Source organism: Malus sylvestris, chromosome 5 (genome assembly GCF_916048215.2).
Source record: "Malus sylvestris chromosome 5, drMalSylv7.2, whole genome shotgun sequence".
Taxonomy (NCBI): Eukaryota; Viridiplantae; Streptophyta; class Magnoliopsida; order Rosales; family Rosaceae; genus Malus; species Malus sylvestris.
This window is the reverse complement of record NC_062264.1, coordinates 27339681-27354406: the sequence shown is the minus strand read 5'-3', so window position 1 is coordinate 27354406 and position 14726 is coordinate 27339681. Positions and strand designations below refer to the sequence as shown.

General features: G+C 41.0%; 2 protein-coding genes and 1 pseudogene across 21 annotated transcripts in view; 2 read left to right on the top strand and 1 right to left on the bottom strand.

The window, feature by feature from the left end:
• Positions 1 to 14726, bottom strand: part of LOC126621407 (uncharacterized) — a 184931-nt gene that overhangs the window by 28152 nt on the left and 142053 nt on the right. For 4 of the 19 annotated variants that reach the window (XR_007622904.1, XR_007622908.1, XR_007622905.1 and 1 more), the window contains exon 1: positions 88 to 2948. The exons of 9 other annotated variants lie outside the window; for them this stretch is intronic. The gene's annotated coding sequence lies outside the window, so the exon portion shown is untranslated. Of the gene's footprint in view, positions 1 to 87; positions 3498 to 4257; positions 4397 to 14726 lie in introns of those variants that run through there. 6 more of the 19 variants (XR_007622913.1, XR_007622915.1, XR_007622907.1 and 3 more) reach the window with 5 other exon arrangements.
• The window catches only part of LOC126621364 (disease resistance protein RPV1-like), a 162623-nt gene that overhangs the window by 6878 nt on the left and 141019 nt on the right, over positions 1 to 14726 (top strand). The window lies entirely within an intron of this gene.
• Positions 10124 to 13049, top strand: LOC126621387 (chloride channel protein CLC-e-like; annotated as a pseudogene).

Genomic DNA, 14726 nt, shown 5'->3' with positions numbered 1-14726 from the left:
CTTTTAAAGTGAAAAATAAGAAACTATTCTCCATCAAAGAAAGACATGTTTCTAAATATAAAAGTGATTTGTTTTATGGATGAATACCAGAAGCAGGTCTCCAGGCTACATTGCCAGCATTGGAGTAATTATTTGCAGGTTGAAAAATATTGGATAAATCAAACATAACATTGCTTGGTAGCACTGCTGGAAGAGGGCGTCCCTCCCTAAATCGCTCCATCAAAGATAATGTGGCATGATGGGTAGTCATTCTATCAATCTAGACTGCACATTTAGACATGACTCAATTTAATAGTATATATTTATGGATGTTCATATGTCAATTGGCCAGCACAAGATTACTCCCAATCACAAATAAAATTTTATATCTACAAAATATCTATGGCATATGTAAATTTTTACATCAAAATACGAACACATCATGCAAAGAATGAACATCCAGCAGCAAAGCATCTCGCAGAAAAATATGCTTGATTGAGCCTGTTATGTTCAGCAATTCAAGCTAATGAGAAAGTGCATTCATATAATCAATATTTAACATAATATGCCCCTGGTTATCATTTTATACGGAAATTCCTTGAGCAAAACAAGTATACAGCTTCAAGAACCTATTTGTCGATATGATCCTGACCCAAGAACATTTCCCCTGTATGCGACAATCCTAACTACTCCATAGTCATCTTATGCTGCAGGTTTTCACTACTGCACAATTCTAATGTAATAAACAATCCTTGATCAATCCTTGGGTCATATAACACATTTCTAAAGTCTGCTTACCACCTCAGGTCGAACGGATACACCAGAAGGTATAAAAACCTCAGTTTAGATAAGAGAATTAAGACATCCCGAACTCACATTTACCACTTCAACTACAATTAGACTACAACAACAACAACAACAAAGCCTTTTCCCACTAAGTGGGGTCGGCTATATGAATCCTAGAACGCCATTGCGCTCGGTTTTGTGTCATGTCCTCCGTTAGATCCAAGTACTCTAAGTCTTTTCTTAGAGTCTCTTCCAAAGTTTTCCTAGGTCTTCCTCTACCCCTTCGGCCCTGAACCTCTGTCCCGTAGTCACATCTTCGAACCGGAGTGTCAGTCGGCCTTCTTTGCACATGTCCAAATCACCGAAGCCGATTTTCTCTCATCTTTCCTACAATTTCGGCTACTCCTACTTTACCTCGGATATCCTCATTCCCAATCTTATCCTTTCTCGTGTGCCCACACATCCCACGAAGCATCCTCATCTCCGCTACACCCATTTTGTGTACGTGTTGATGCTTCACCGCCCAACATTCTGTGCCATACAACATCGCTGGCCTTATTGCCGTCCTATAAAATTTTCTCTTGAGCTTCAGTGGCCTACGACGGTCACACAACACGCCGGATGCACTCTTACACTTCATCCATCCAGCTCGTATTCTATGGTTGAGATCTCCATCTAATTCTCCGTTCTCTTGCAAGATAGATCCTAGGTAGCGAAAACGGTTGCTTTTTGTGATCTTCGCTAGATTGCTCCGGTCATTAGTGTGGATAAGTATATAAATGGATAGAGATAGGAAAGCAAACACAAGATGTACGTGGTTCACCCAGATTGGCTACGTCCACGGAATAGAAGAATTCTCATTAATGGTGAAGGGTTTACACAAGTACATAGGTTCAAGCTCTCCTTTAGTGAGTACAAGTGAATGATTTAGTACAAATGACATTAGGAAATATTGTGGGAGAATGATCTCGTAATCACGAAACTTCTAAGTATCGGAGTGTGGTGTCGTCTTGACTTGCCTTATCTGTCTCATAGGTAGATGTGGCATCTTCTCTGGAAGTACTCTTCCTCCATCCAGGGGTGGTATCTTTAACTGGTGGAGATGCACAAGGTAATGTATCAATTTCACTTGAAGCTTACTTGTAGTTTCAGGCTTGGTCAAGCGCGATACAAACCATGTAGGAGGAGTCCCCCAAGTCGCCGAGCTAGGGGGTCTGCTGAAAGAGGTGACAAACAAGGTAAGCAATCAGAGCTCCGACTGATTGTTCACCTTCTCCCCATCTTGCAGCAGCATGAAGGATAAAGAGAAGAAAAATGAGAAGAGATGATATGAGATACTTTTGCTTTTGAAGAAGTAACTTTCCACAGGCTTATTCTTGAACTGAGCTGGAGGGTTTTCTGGTTTCCTCCAGAGTATAAGGCCGACTGAAGAATTTGAGGGTCAAAACAAGTCCATCAAATCTAGAGTACGTTCCACCCTGCTGATATGGGATACTTTTGCTTTTGACAGAGTAATGGATGTATCGGCACGTGTGCTGTTACGCTTGTCTCCACATGCTTCCTTGTATCCTTCGCATTTGCCCTATCTGTTCCTCAAGCAGATGCGGAATCTTCCCTGGAAACATAACATGTTGAAGATGAGTACTCGAGAGCAATGCCAGGTAAGTAATCAGGTAAGGGGTTCCAGGCAGTCAGTTCCTGGCTGGAAGCCTGATTCCAAGTGCTGACTGATTGCTCTTTCTCCTTGTCTTGCAAGTAAAAACAAGGCCAAAGGGAAAGACAGGGAAAAAGCATGATATGGGATACTCTTGCTTTTAACCCTGATGATATGAGATATTCTTGCTCTAGTATAGCTTGTTTGCAGAGGTATTATCGGGGGGAAAGAAAGCTGAATATTTCGAAAGGCTTCGTTGGGAGTGCCCTCTCAGATATGATGAAGGGTTGAGCATTTTTGCAGGTCTGCCTGTCCGTTGGGGATGGAGGTCGACATATATAGGAGTCTCCCTAACAACAAGTAGTAATGCTATTCCTTTACCCTGCTTGGTCATAGCACGGTAGTGGGAGCTGCCAGTTTCACATGTTTTAACTCTGTCAGAGCACTTTGAAAAAGTGGTCTGTGGTATCTGGCTCTCGAGATTCGGAAAACGATGCCTTTTCGATTTTTGAGAAAGCAATCATGCTGGGGGTCTGGCTCTCGAGATTCGGAGAGCAGTGTCTCTTCGATTTTTGAGGAAGTAATCATGTTGGGAGTCTGGCTCTTGAGATTCGGAGGGCGGTGCCTCTTCGATTTTGGAGCAAGCAATCCTGTTGGGAGTGTTGTCTCAAATGTGAGTACAGGTTGGGCATGTTTGCTAGTCTACCTTGCCACGAAGCACAAAGGTTGACACACAGGGACTTTCCAATTATCCAGCAATGGTACTGTTCCTTTACCCTCTCTTCGCTTTTGAGAAAGTAGTCATGTTGGGAGTCCGGCTCTCGAGATTCGGAGGACGGTGCCTCTTCGATTTTGGAGCAAGCAATCTTGTTGGGAGTGTTTTCTCGAATGTGAGTAAAGGTTGGGCATGTTTGCTAGTCTACCTTGCCACGAAGCACAGAGGTTGACACACAGGGACTTTCCAATTATCCAGCAGTGGTACTGTTCCTTTACCCTTATGGGTAATAATATGGTAGCTAGACCTTCAAAATTTATGTGTCTAAACTTTGTTAGTGCTGTTTTTTTGCTATTCTTTTACCTTTCTTGGTCAGAGCGATGTAGTGGGAGCTGCAAGCTTCACGTGCTCAACTTTGGCAGAGAACTTTGGCAAAATTATCTGTGGTACCCATGAGCTATTGTTGCGTGTGACGGGTGCTGACAAGGCTAGAAAAGTAGGTGCCTCTTCGATTTCTGAGATCGGCCCTCGTGGTCTCTGAGCAGCCCAGCTTTTGAGAAAGCGAGCGCCTCTTCGATTGATTCGGAGAACGATGCCTCATCGATTTTTGAGAAAGCAATCATGCTGGGCGTCTGGCTCTCGAAGATTCGGGGAGCAGTGTCTCTTCGATTTTTGAGAAAGTAATCATGTTGGGAGTCTGGCTCTCGAGATTCGGAGGACGGTGCCTCTTCGATTTTGGAGCAAGCAATCTTGTTGGGAGTGTTTTTTCGAATGTGAGTAAAGGTTGGGCATGTTTGCTAGTCTACCTTGCCACGAAGCACAGAGGTTGACACACAGGGACTTTCCAATTATCCAGCAATGGTACTGTTCCTTTACCCTCTCTTCGATTTTTAAGAAAGTAGTCATGTTGGGAGTCTGGCTCTCGAGATTTGGAGGACGGTGCCTCTTCGATTTTGGAGCAAGCAATCTTATTGGGAGTGTTTTCTCGAATGTGAGTAAAGGTTGGGCATGTTTGCTAGTCTACCTTGCCACGAAGCACAGAGGTTGACACACAGGGACTTTCCAATTATCCAGCAGTGGTACTGTTCCTTTACCCTTGTGGGTAATAATATGGTAGCTAGACCTTCAAAATTTATGTGTCTAAACTTTGTTAGTGCTGTTTCTTTGCTATTCTTTTACCCTTCTTGGTCAGAGCGATGTAGTGGGAGCTGCAAGCTTCACGTGCTCAACTTTGGCAGAGAACTTTGGCAAAGTTATCTGTGGTATCCATGAGCTATTGTTGCGTGTGGGAAGTGGGTGATTGAACAGTAAGATTCATGTGTTTTCTACTTCCCCAGAAGTCTTCGACAAAATGCCCATAATTTCCGCAAAGCTGAGTGTGCGTGTGACAGGTGCTGACAAGGCTGGAAAAGTAGGTGCCTCTTCGATTTCTGAGATCAGCCCTCGTGGTCTCTGGGGAGCCCAGCTTTTGAGAAAGCGAGCGCCTCTTCGATTTCTGAGATCGGCCTTCGTGGTCTTTGAGCAGCCCAACTTTTGAGAAAGCAAACGCCTCTTCGATTTCTGAGATCAACCCTCGTGATCTCTAAGCAGCCCAGCTTTTGAGAAAGCAAACGCCTCTTCGATTTCTGAGCAGGCGCCTCTTCGATTTCTGAAGCTCCGTCGAGTGCAGATTTTTATAGGGGCTGGCATTAAGTTCCAAAGCACACTTGAATCTCCACCAGTAGAAGCTTCATTCTTGCACTTCTAAGATCTTGATTTGTCCGACCTCTTCTCTCTTCAACACCTTTGAAAATGTCTGGCCCCTCCGACCGTCGTTTTGACTTAAACCTTGTTGAAGAGGCAGCCCCGCCTTCTCCAGACAACATATGGCGCCCATCCTTCGTCTCCCCTACTGGTCCTCTTACCGTTGGGGATTCCGTGATGAAGAATGATATGACCGCTGCGGTGGTGGCCAGGAACCTTCTCACTCCCAAAGATAACAGACTACTTTCCAAACGGTCTGATGAGTTAGCTGTTAAGGATTCGCTGGCTCTCAGTGTTCAGTGTGCAGGTTCTGTGTCTAATATGGCCCAACGCCTATTTGCTCGAACCCGCCAAGTTGAATCATTGGCGGCTGAAGTGATGAGTCTCAAACAGGAGATTAGGGGGCTCAAGCATGAGAATAAACAGTTGCACCGGCTCGCACATGACTATGCTACAAACATGAAGAGGAAGCTTGACCAGATGAAGGAAACTGATGGTCAGGTTTTACTTGATCATCAGAGATTTGTGGGTTTGTTCCAAAGGCATTTATTGCCTTCGTCTTCTGGGGCTGTACCGCGTAATGAAGCTCCGAATGATCAACCTCTGATGCCTCCTCCTTCTAGGGTTCTGTCCAGTACTGAGGCTCCAAATGATCCCCCTCCGGTGCCTTCTCTTTCTGGGGCTCTACCGACTGCTGAGACTTCTCCTAAGCAACCTTTGTGAAGGCTCCCTCTTGTGTGTTTATTTTGACTCATGTATATGTACATATTTGTAGCTTATCGGGGATATCAATAAATAAGCTTTCCTTCATTTCAACGTATTGTGTTAAATACACCAAAGCCTTCTTCGCTAAGTTCTTTGAATTTTCTTTTGTTGAAGCTTGTATGTTGAAGCTTTCTGAGTGGAGCATGTAGGTTGGGGTAGTGTTCCCTTAATTTCCCGAGTGAGGAAAACTTCTCGGTTGGAGACTTGGAAAATTCAAGTCACTGAGTGGGATCGGCTATATGAATCTTAGAACGCCATTGTGCTCGATCCTGTGTCATGTCCTTCGTTAGATCCAAGTACTCTAAGTCTTTTCTTAGAGTCTCTTCCAAAGTTTTCCTAGGTCTTCCTCTACCCCTTCGGCCCTGAACCTCTGTCCCATAGTCGCATCTTCTAATCGGAGCGTCAGTAGGCCTTCTTTGCACATGTCCAAACCACCGTAACCGATTTTCTCTCATCTTTCCTTCAATTTCGGCTACTCCTACTTTACCCCGGATATCCTCATTCCTAATCTTATCCTTTCTCGTGTGCCCACACATCCAACGAAGCATCCTCATCTCCGCTACACCCATTTTGTGTACGTGTTGATGTTTCACCGCCCAACATTCTGTGCCATACAGCATCGCCGGCCTTATTGCCGTCCTATAAAATTTTCCCTTGAGCTTCAGTGGCATACGGCGGTCACACAACACGCCGGATGCACTCTTCCACTTCATCCATCCAGCTTGTATTCTATGGTTGAGATCTCCATCTAATTCTCCGTTCTTTTGCAAGATAGATCCTAGGTAACGAAAACGGTCGCTCTTTGGTATTTCTTGATCTCCGATCCTCACCCCTAACTCGTTTTGGCCTCCATTTGCACTGAACTTGCACTCCATATATTCTGTCTTTGATCGGCTTAGGCGAAGACCTTTAGATTCCAACACTTCTCTCCAAAGGTTAAGCTTTGCATTTACTCCTTCCTGAGTTTCATCTATCAACACTATATCGTCTGCGAAAAGCATACACCAAGGAATATCATCTTGAATATGTCCTGTTAACTCATCCATTACCAACGCAAAAAGGTAAGGACTTAAGGATGAGCCTTGATGTAATCCTACGGAAATACGACGGCTTCATTGCCACTAATCCGGCCATCGCGGTCCAAATCGGCCCGTCGGAAATACGCATCGAAGAGATCCACATTCGCCGATTGGTTCTGCGGCGATGCCATCGCCACCGTCGGATTGCGATTCGCTGAAGATCAGACACGGAATCAATCGAGAGCGCCGCGCGCTCAGGCTGCAGTACGCGTAAGAAGCGCCGGGAAGAATCAGAAAACCACGAATTCGGAGGACCATGATTTGGTTGCCTTTCTTCTCCGATTCGGAGGAAAATCAGAAGACGACGGAGACACTGAGCGATGCCAATAGTTTGGGAAATGTTGATAAATAACCATATTTTGTAGAACGAAATGATTTTTAACCAACTTACAAATTTAACCAAAAATCTGTGCAAAAATTCTAAAATGCCGCCCTCCCTTCTCCCTTGTCTCTTCCTCCTTCCTATTCGACTCCACAGCCCACTCCACCCCCACCCTACTCCATCCCTTCTCCCAAATCCATCACCACCATCGCCGCACCCGCTACGACCGACGCTGCCACCACATCTCGCTCTCTCCGTACGATAGAACATTTTTGAAAATGCATCTAAATCTGCAATTTCTCAACCCATCGTTTTATAGGATATGTGGAATAAATAAGAATCATAGGTTGTTCTAATTTGCCTCCATTAAAGCATTTCTGCATATTTTGAGTTCTCATTTTTTTTGTAAACTATTCCAACAAAAGCCATAGAAGCAGTGGCAAGAAACATCATAATTGTCCTCGTCACCAACAAAACTAACAGTACATTCACAAAATGGAGAAGAATAACAAACATGAAGAGGAAAAATGATATTCATAGTGTTTACTCTACCACAAAAGAGTAATAGAGTCAAAACTGAACGCAACATCCAACCATCAAAATGCAAGCGTAGATAGATTGAACTTTAATTTGATTTCCAAATTGAGTAACAGAGCAAGATATGGCGGTGGCATCTGTCGTAGTGGGTGCGGCTTTGGTGGCGGTGGATTTGGGAGAAAAGCCAGGGTGAGTTGGGGTGGGGTATGGTGGACTGGTGGGTTCGAGGGGAGGAAGAGATAAAAGAAGAAGGGAGGGGTAATTTAGTACTTTAGCTTGAGTTTTTGGTTAAATTTGTAAAAATAATAAAAGGTAGGCTGAAAATCAGTTTGTGGTGCAAAATATGGCTAGTTATCTAAATTTCCTCAATAGTTTGGGGTGGAAAAACGATGATTTTTCGTTTTTATTTTTTGTGACAAAAATGGTGCTGTATTTGTTTTATATTTCAAAATTGCCACTGGTCCTAATGAGCTCGGCCCATTAGGTACTACCACAACAAATACAATTTAGAAATCAGAGTTGGTTATCAAGTTTATGTTATCGATTTGTCAACTTAATGCGAGATTGAGAAGGAAGCTACAATTTAGAAATCAGAGTAATTTATTGTCAGATATTTGACATGTTATATTGTGAGACTGTAAATCGCAGATGTACATTTAGATATCGTTATGTAAATCCATCTAAAGAAGAAACCTAATTGATAATCTATACACACCCATATAGATTAACTACTTTTATCATGGCCAACAAGCAGCTCATGTCCACGACGGTGTTGTGTTCACATTTCGTCGGTTTCACGTCTTTTTCTTTAAGGAGACGATCAATGATTAGCATTCTAAATATGATTATAAACCCTTCAAATAACTTCATTAGTTGGTACAATTAAAGCATTTTGATTGATCCCTTTTGTGATCACCTCATTTTCACTATTTAAGTAGAGTCCCTGAAACTTCTTGCATTACGTGATGTGCATGGAAAGGTCTATTAAATAAAACATTGGGGATCTTTGAAGTAGTACTATGTTTCAGATCAAAATCAAAGAACCGGCCTAATAATTAATGTAATTAGTAAACATTGACACATAATGTAATGCATTATTTATTGGAGCTACAACCTTGTCCAGTTTCCATTTTTATATGTTAGTTTGGCGTATGTCGTCGGCCACTCTAGATTGAAGTGGGCAACTCCGTTGTGGGAGCTTCTTTTGTTCTCAGCTGTAGCAAAAATGTCTCGATCACTGAGACAAATTTCTTGAATTTTATCAAGTACATGTCAATTTATGTGCTCCTAACTATTTTTTAGTATGAATAGTTGCACCTTCTTATGTGCAAATGTTAAGAACAGTTGCTCACGTGTGCGTAAACTGTAGGTTATGAATACAAACATAACTTGGATTCTAATTGGATATTTGGTGTTACAACATAAATAATAAAGTTGAGCATTTTTCATTATACCGAAAACACGATCTGATACATTAAGTGCCTTTTCCAATCATGGACTATATTTAATAAGTTACTATTAAAAGATAACTCTTGATTTGGTTAATATGAAAAGAAAAGGAAATTAGGGTATATTATTTTATATTAATATGAATATTACTTAATTATTTTGTCAGACATTTATCCATTAGTTGGTCGTGATTGGACTGAACAGTTGGCTCAACTGGTGTAGCAGCTAATGGTGGGGGTCTGCTCACCGGAATCGGCGTCGTCCTCTTCAACTACTCTGTATGTTTGATTTTTACCCATTACTCAAATGTCCATTTTTGCTTTTCTTGCTTGCTTGTTTGCAAAGTTTTGAGCTTTTATCTGAAATTTTACACAAATTGTAAATGTTCATGAGATACATTAGCATTGTAGTCTGCTAGTGATCTTTACATGTTTTTGTTATTCATTGTGAGGATGTTTATGTTTTCGATTTGTCAACTTGTACAAAGTGGGGAAACAAAAACGTGCACATATAGAAAGGTACAAATTAATGCGAGATTGAGAAGGAAGCTACAATTTAGAAATCAGTCATTTGTTTGTCGGATATTTGATATGCTATATTGTCAGATTGTAAATTGCAGCTGTACATTTAAGCATCGTTATGTAAATCCATCTAAAGATGAAACATAATTGATAATCTATACACACCCATATAGATTAACTACTCTTATCATGGCCAACAAGCAGCTCATGTCCACGACGGTGATGTGTTCGCGTTTCGTTGGTTTCACGTCCTCTTCTTCTTTAAGGAGACGATCAATGATTAGTGTTCTAAAATATGATTATAAACCCTTTAAATAACATCAGTAGTTGGTACAATTAAGGCATTTTGATTGATCCCTTTTGTGATCGCCTTATTTTCGCTATTTAATTAGTCCCTGAAACTTCTTGCATTACATGATGTGCGTGGAAAGGTCTATTAAGTAAAACATTAGGGATCTTTGAAGTAGTACTATGTTTCGGATCAATTTAGAAGTAGTACTCTGTATGTTTGATTTTTATCCATTACTCAATTGTACATGTTTCCTTGTCTTGTTTGCTTGTTTGCAAAGTGTTGAGATTTTATCAGAAATTTTACACAAATTGTAAATGTTTCATGAGATGCATTAGGATGTGTGTTGTCCATCTGTTTGGCTTGAGTCCTGCAACATGTGAGGGGCGCGTGAGGTTATGAAAAACTGTACCACATTGGAAAGTTAAGGAACCTTGCATTAACTTATAAGGAGTCGGGCTACTCCCCCATTTCCAATTTGGGTCGGAACCTCAGGTTCCGTCACTCATTACCCATTTTTTCTTTGCTTTTTTCTTGCTTGCTTATACATAAAGTTTTGAGCTTTTTTTCTGAGATTTTGACATGAATGGGAAGGTTCATGAGATACGTGATGTGTTCTGGGGTGGGATGCCGCAACGGGGAGCTTCGTGGCTGAGAAAGGAGTACATGGGAGATACGTAGAAGCAGGTGATTCTGGTTCCAGCTTCTGGGGGTTTGTGTAGAAGTCTAATATCTTGCAGTAATCAAGAGATTTAGAGAGAGAGAGAGAGAGAGAATTTGTAGAGATAGAATGAATATGTGAAGAATGATTAACTTTCACAATGCATTATACAAAAGGATATCGACATATGAATAACTGCTATTGCCTAGTCACCAATCTTACATAACAGTCTTATCTACTAATTACTTAACCACTATGGTAGGCACTAATCTGGTGCCTTGAGTGCACTGTGATACGGTGATCCTCTATTACCCTTAACAGTTTGATTGTTGCCATAATAAACTTGTTTCGAGATGCTCTTGAGGATGGTTCACATGATAACAATGGCAATGAGCAAGGAGGAAAAAAAGGAGAGAATTTATTAGTGAAAATGGGAATGCCTATTTCGGTTTTTGATGGTCTCAAAGCAGCATCGTGTCCTTTTGTCAAGGCAATTGCTGCTTGTGTCACACTTGGGACTGGGAACTCGTTAGGTCCCGAGGTCCTAGCGTTGAGATTGGAACTTCTATAGCCAAGGGTATTGGTGATGTGTTTGATAAAAGTTCACAAAGAAGGCTCTCTCATGTGGCTGCTGGAATTGCTTCTGGTTGGTATTCAGTTTTGTGTATATCTATGCTGTCATTATCAATACATGTATGCCCTCATTGTAATTGTTGTTCTGTTTTGACAGGGTTTAATGCAGCTGTTTCCGGTTGTTTCTTTCCCGTAGAGTCCATCACCACCTAATTCCTCATCCCTTTCACTTGTGATTACCACTTCTATGGTCATACTTAGTGCTGTGATAGCTTCTGTAGTTTCAGAAGCTGGCCTTTGTTCTGAACCAGCCTTTAAGGTCCCATACTATGACTTCCGCTCACCTGCTGGTACACTATCAATTATCTGTTGATTCTTCAAAATGATATATATAAAAACTTATGTGCCGAGTGAACAAAAAATGGTTCTTTTATTTTAAATAATTTCTGCAATTGACTATGGCATCAGTACATAATCTCGGAGTATTTACTTACTCCTGGTAATGTGATTTGCCTTTACTGAATATGGTTTCTGAATTTCCCATTATTTGGGTAGTTGATTTACATTGCATATTCCAAATGGGTAATTTCATATATGATTGTGTTACAACACTAGTTTATTCACTCTACTGGGATGAATTTTTCAGGCATACCTTTAGTATATCTAGAGGTTGATGTTCAAGTCATTGTTTAAAGCTGTGGTTTTAATAATGAGACGTATTCGTATCATTTTCAGAGCTTCCGCTATATCTATTGCTGGGTGTCCTATGTGGCTTGGTTTCGTTAACCTTATCAAAGTGCACATCGTACATGTTGGTATTTGTTGACAATCTTCACAAGACCGTTGGCCTACCAATTTTTTTTTTCCCTATCGTGGGTGGCTTGGCTATTGGGCTGATGGCATTGGCATATCCTGAAATTCTTTATCGGGGTTTCGAGAATGTTGACATTTTGCTGGAATTTCGACCACTTGAGAAAGGCCTCTCAGCTGATCAGTTTCTTCAGTTGGTGGTGGTCAAGATAGGTGCAACCTCATTGTGTCGAGCCTCTGGATTAGTTGGAGCCTCTGGACTGGTGCAGCAACAGGAATGGCATACGGAAAATTCATCAGTTCTGCAGTTCACAGTCCAATCCTATATTTCATCTTTTCCATATTGGAAGTAGCATCACCGCAAGCATACGGCCTGGTACTGTTCTATGTCATTTTCATATCTAGTATGCTTGATATAATGTTTTTTTTTCCTATTTTTGATAATTTCTGAGAACAAAAGTCACATTTGAATGTTATTATCCAGAAAACTATAGCCATTACCTTCAGGGACAAATACCTTTCTTTTTAGAAGTAGAATGTGTTTCCTGCAATTGTATTAGTTCTAAAGTGTCGAATGGTCTTTTGACAATTGACATGGAGTGTACATAAGATCGTTCTCCATGGTAAACTTGAAAAGTCCGAACTTTTCTCGGTGAATATATTATTTCTCTTTCTGGTATTTGTCTGCTAAATTCTGAAGGTATCCCAAAATCTGGATGGAGTTGACAATCGGAGAGATTCCATTTTCAGGTTGGAATGGGTGCTAGTCTTGCAGGAGTCTGTTGCTTTTTGAATTGACACAAGATTATCATATTGTGCTGCCGCTACTTGGAGCTGTGGGGTTATCTTCGTGGATTAAATCTGGACAGACGAGGAGAAAAGCTATCGGGAAGACTAGTAGCATTCAACAACCTGAAGTGCTTTCCCCTACTGCAAATGGGATATCTTCAAGCGACCTGTGTGAAATTGAAAGTTCACTCTGTATAGATGGTTCTGATACTGAGACTGATACTGAACACTCAGCAAGTCTTCCAGTCGATGCTCGATTGCTGAAAAGGGCTCAGAGTTGGTTCTCCCTGAACAACTACCAAATCTAAATACAACTGATGGACACAGGAACATATACAAAGTTATTGGAAGATAAACCGTCAAATAGTGGTTGTCCTTTTACCATTTTGCCTTGTAATATAGTTACTGGTTTTACTGCAATATCATACAGGTTATCGTTTGTTAATGAAAAATGAAAAATCTTTTGAGTAAAGAAATGAGTTAAGCAGATTATCGCTGCAGGTCGTCCTTAAGAATCGGTTGTGTTTACAACGGAGGACGACCAATCGTGATTGCTGTAGAAGAGAGGGATTGGAGGTGGGTGGCCGGAGAAGAGAATGATTGGTGTTGGGTCGCCAGCAACGATCTCTCCTCTCCTCTCCTCTCTCCTTCCAGAGGAGATCGTCTGTCGTCAATCATGAAAAAAATGGGGGAAACACAGCATAACAGAGATATCCATAACGAACAAAGGCTTGCCATCAGGGACAAAATAGAAAACTCATTGTTTGGACCATTTTAATTGGACTGATTTAGTAATAGGCTTTGTCTTAACCATTAAATAAAGTTATTGCATGATTTTTTTTATTAATATTCAAAGTTTTTAAGTCATTTTCATTAGTTTTTTTTTTTCCTTTTGCTTGTAGCATGGAGTGTAATTTTTCTCCTTAATTTTGAAATGTTCCTAGTACAATGTGTTTATTGTTTTAAAATATAATGTACATTCCCTCAAAAAAAAATTATATATATATATATATATATATATATAATGTGCAAGTCATTAATTTTTCTTGGGCATTAAAAGATAAGGAACACGGATAAATTGGATGAATATGTAAAATACTCACTGATGAATACTTAAGTATTATACTCAGTTCAGTTATTTCAGACATAGTCTGAGGTCTAATTCCCCTTTCCCCCAATATTGCTTGTGTAAATTCCATATAAACCATTTTGACAGAAAAAAAATAAAAAACAGCTTTGGAAAACCAGCAGCCTTGACCAGGCTCCCCTTGATCTCTCTTCCTTCACTTTACTCTTCTTATTGGGTCGAAGACTCTTGAAATCAAGTCTACTGAATGGGAAGGACATTGCTTTTCAAATCAAACTCGACCAAAACCGGTTTGGAGGTGGGTTTTCTTGGATTTGGAGGTCCGAAGCTTCCTAATCCACAAATCTGGGCCACACAAATTGAATCCAACAATCTTCTTTATTTCATTTTCTTGACCCACCACACACAACCAACGGCCCTGATTTGACTTGCACACTAATTAGCAGTCCAAATTTGTGGACGGGGAGGCTCCGGACACTAAGGTCCCTGACTTTCTCTATTTCAAGGTTTCGGGCTCGTTGATCTAAAAATTTGAATACTTTAGATGGTTTTATCTTCAATTACACCCGATATTGTTATTCCAACATCTTAAACTAATAATGCACCAGCAAATGCGTCACCTAGATGCTACGGTAACGTGTCGGGTGCTGGTTAGTCCTTCTCTAGATTAAATTGCTTTGGATGCTCTGCTTGTCTAAGATGAAATCATTAGATGGAGCAAACAAAGTTAAATTTGTACGTAAAGCGCGTAAGGTCGGGAAGGGGGGGGGGGCTATTGACTACTGCTTGGTATGGTAATGGTACTAGATTTTACCAAGTTAAAAATTTGGTACGGTAATTGGTACGAGGATTTTGGTATGGTAACCGTACCGAACCCACCTCTACTTGTCACTACAATAAAGCGCATGTGTGCTTGCCGCTACCATAAAGCCCGTAGAAGCATTATTAAAGTAACTTTGTGCCCATA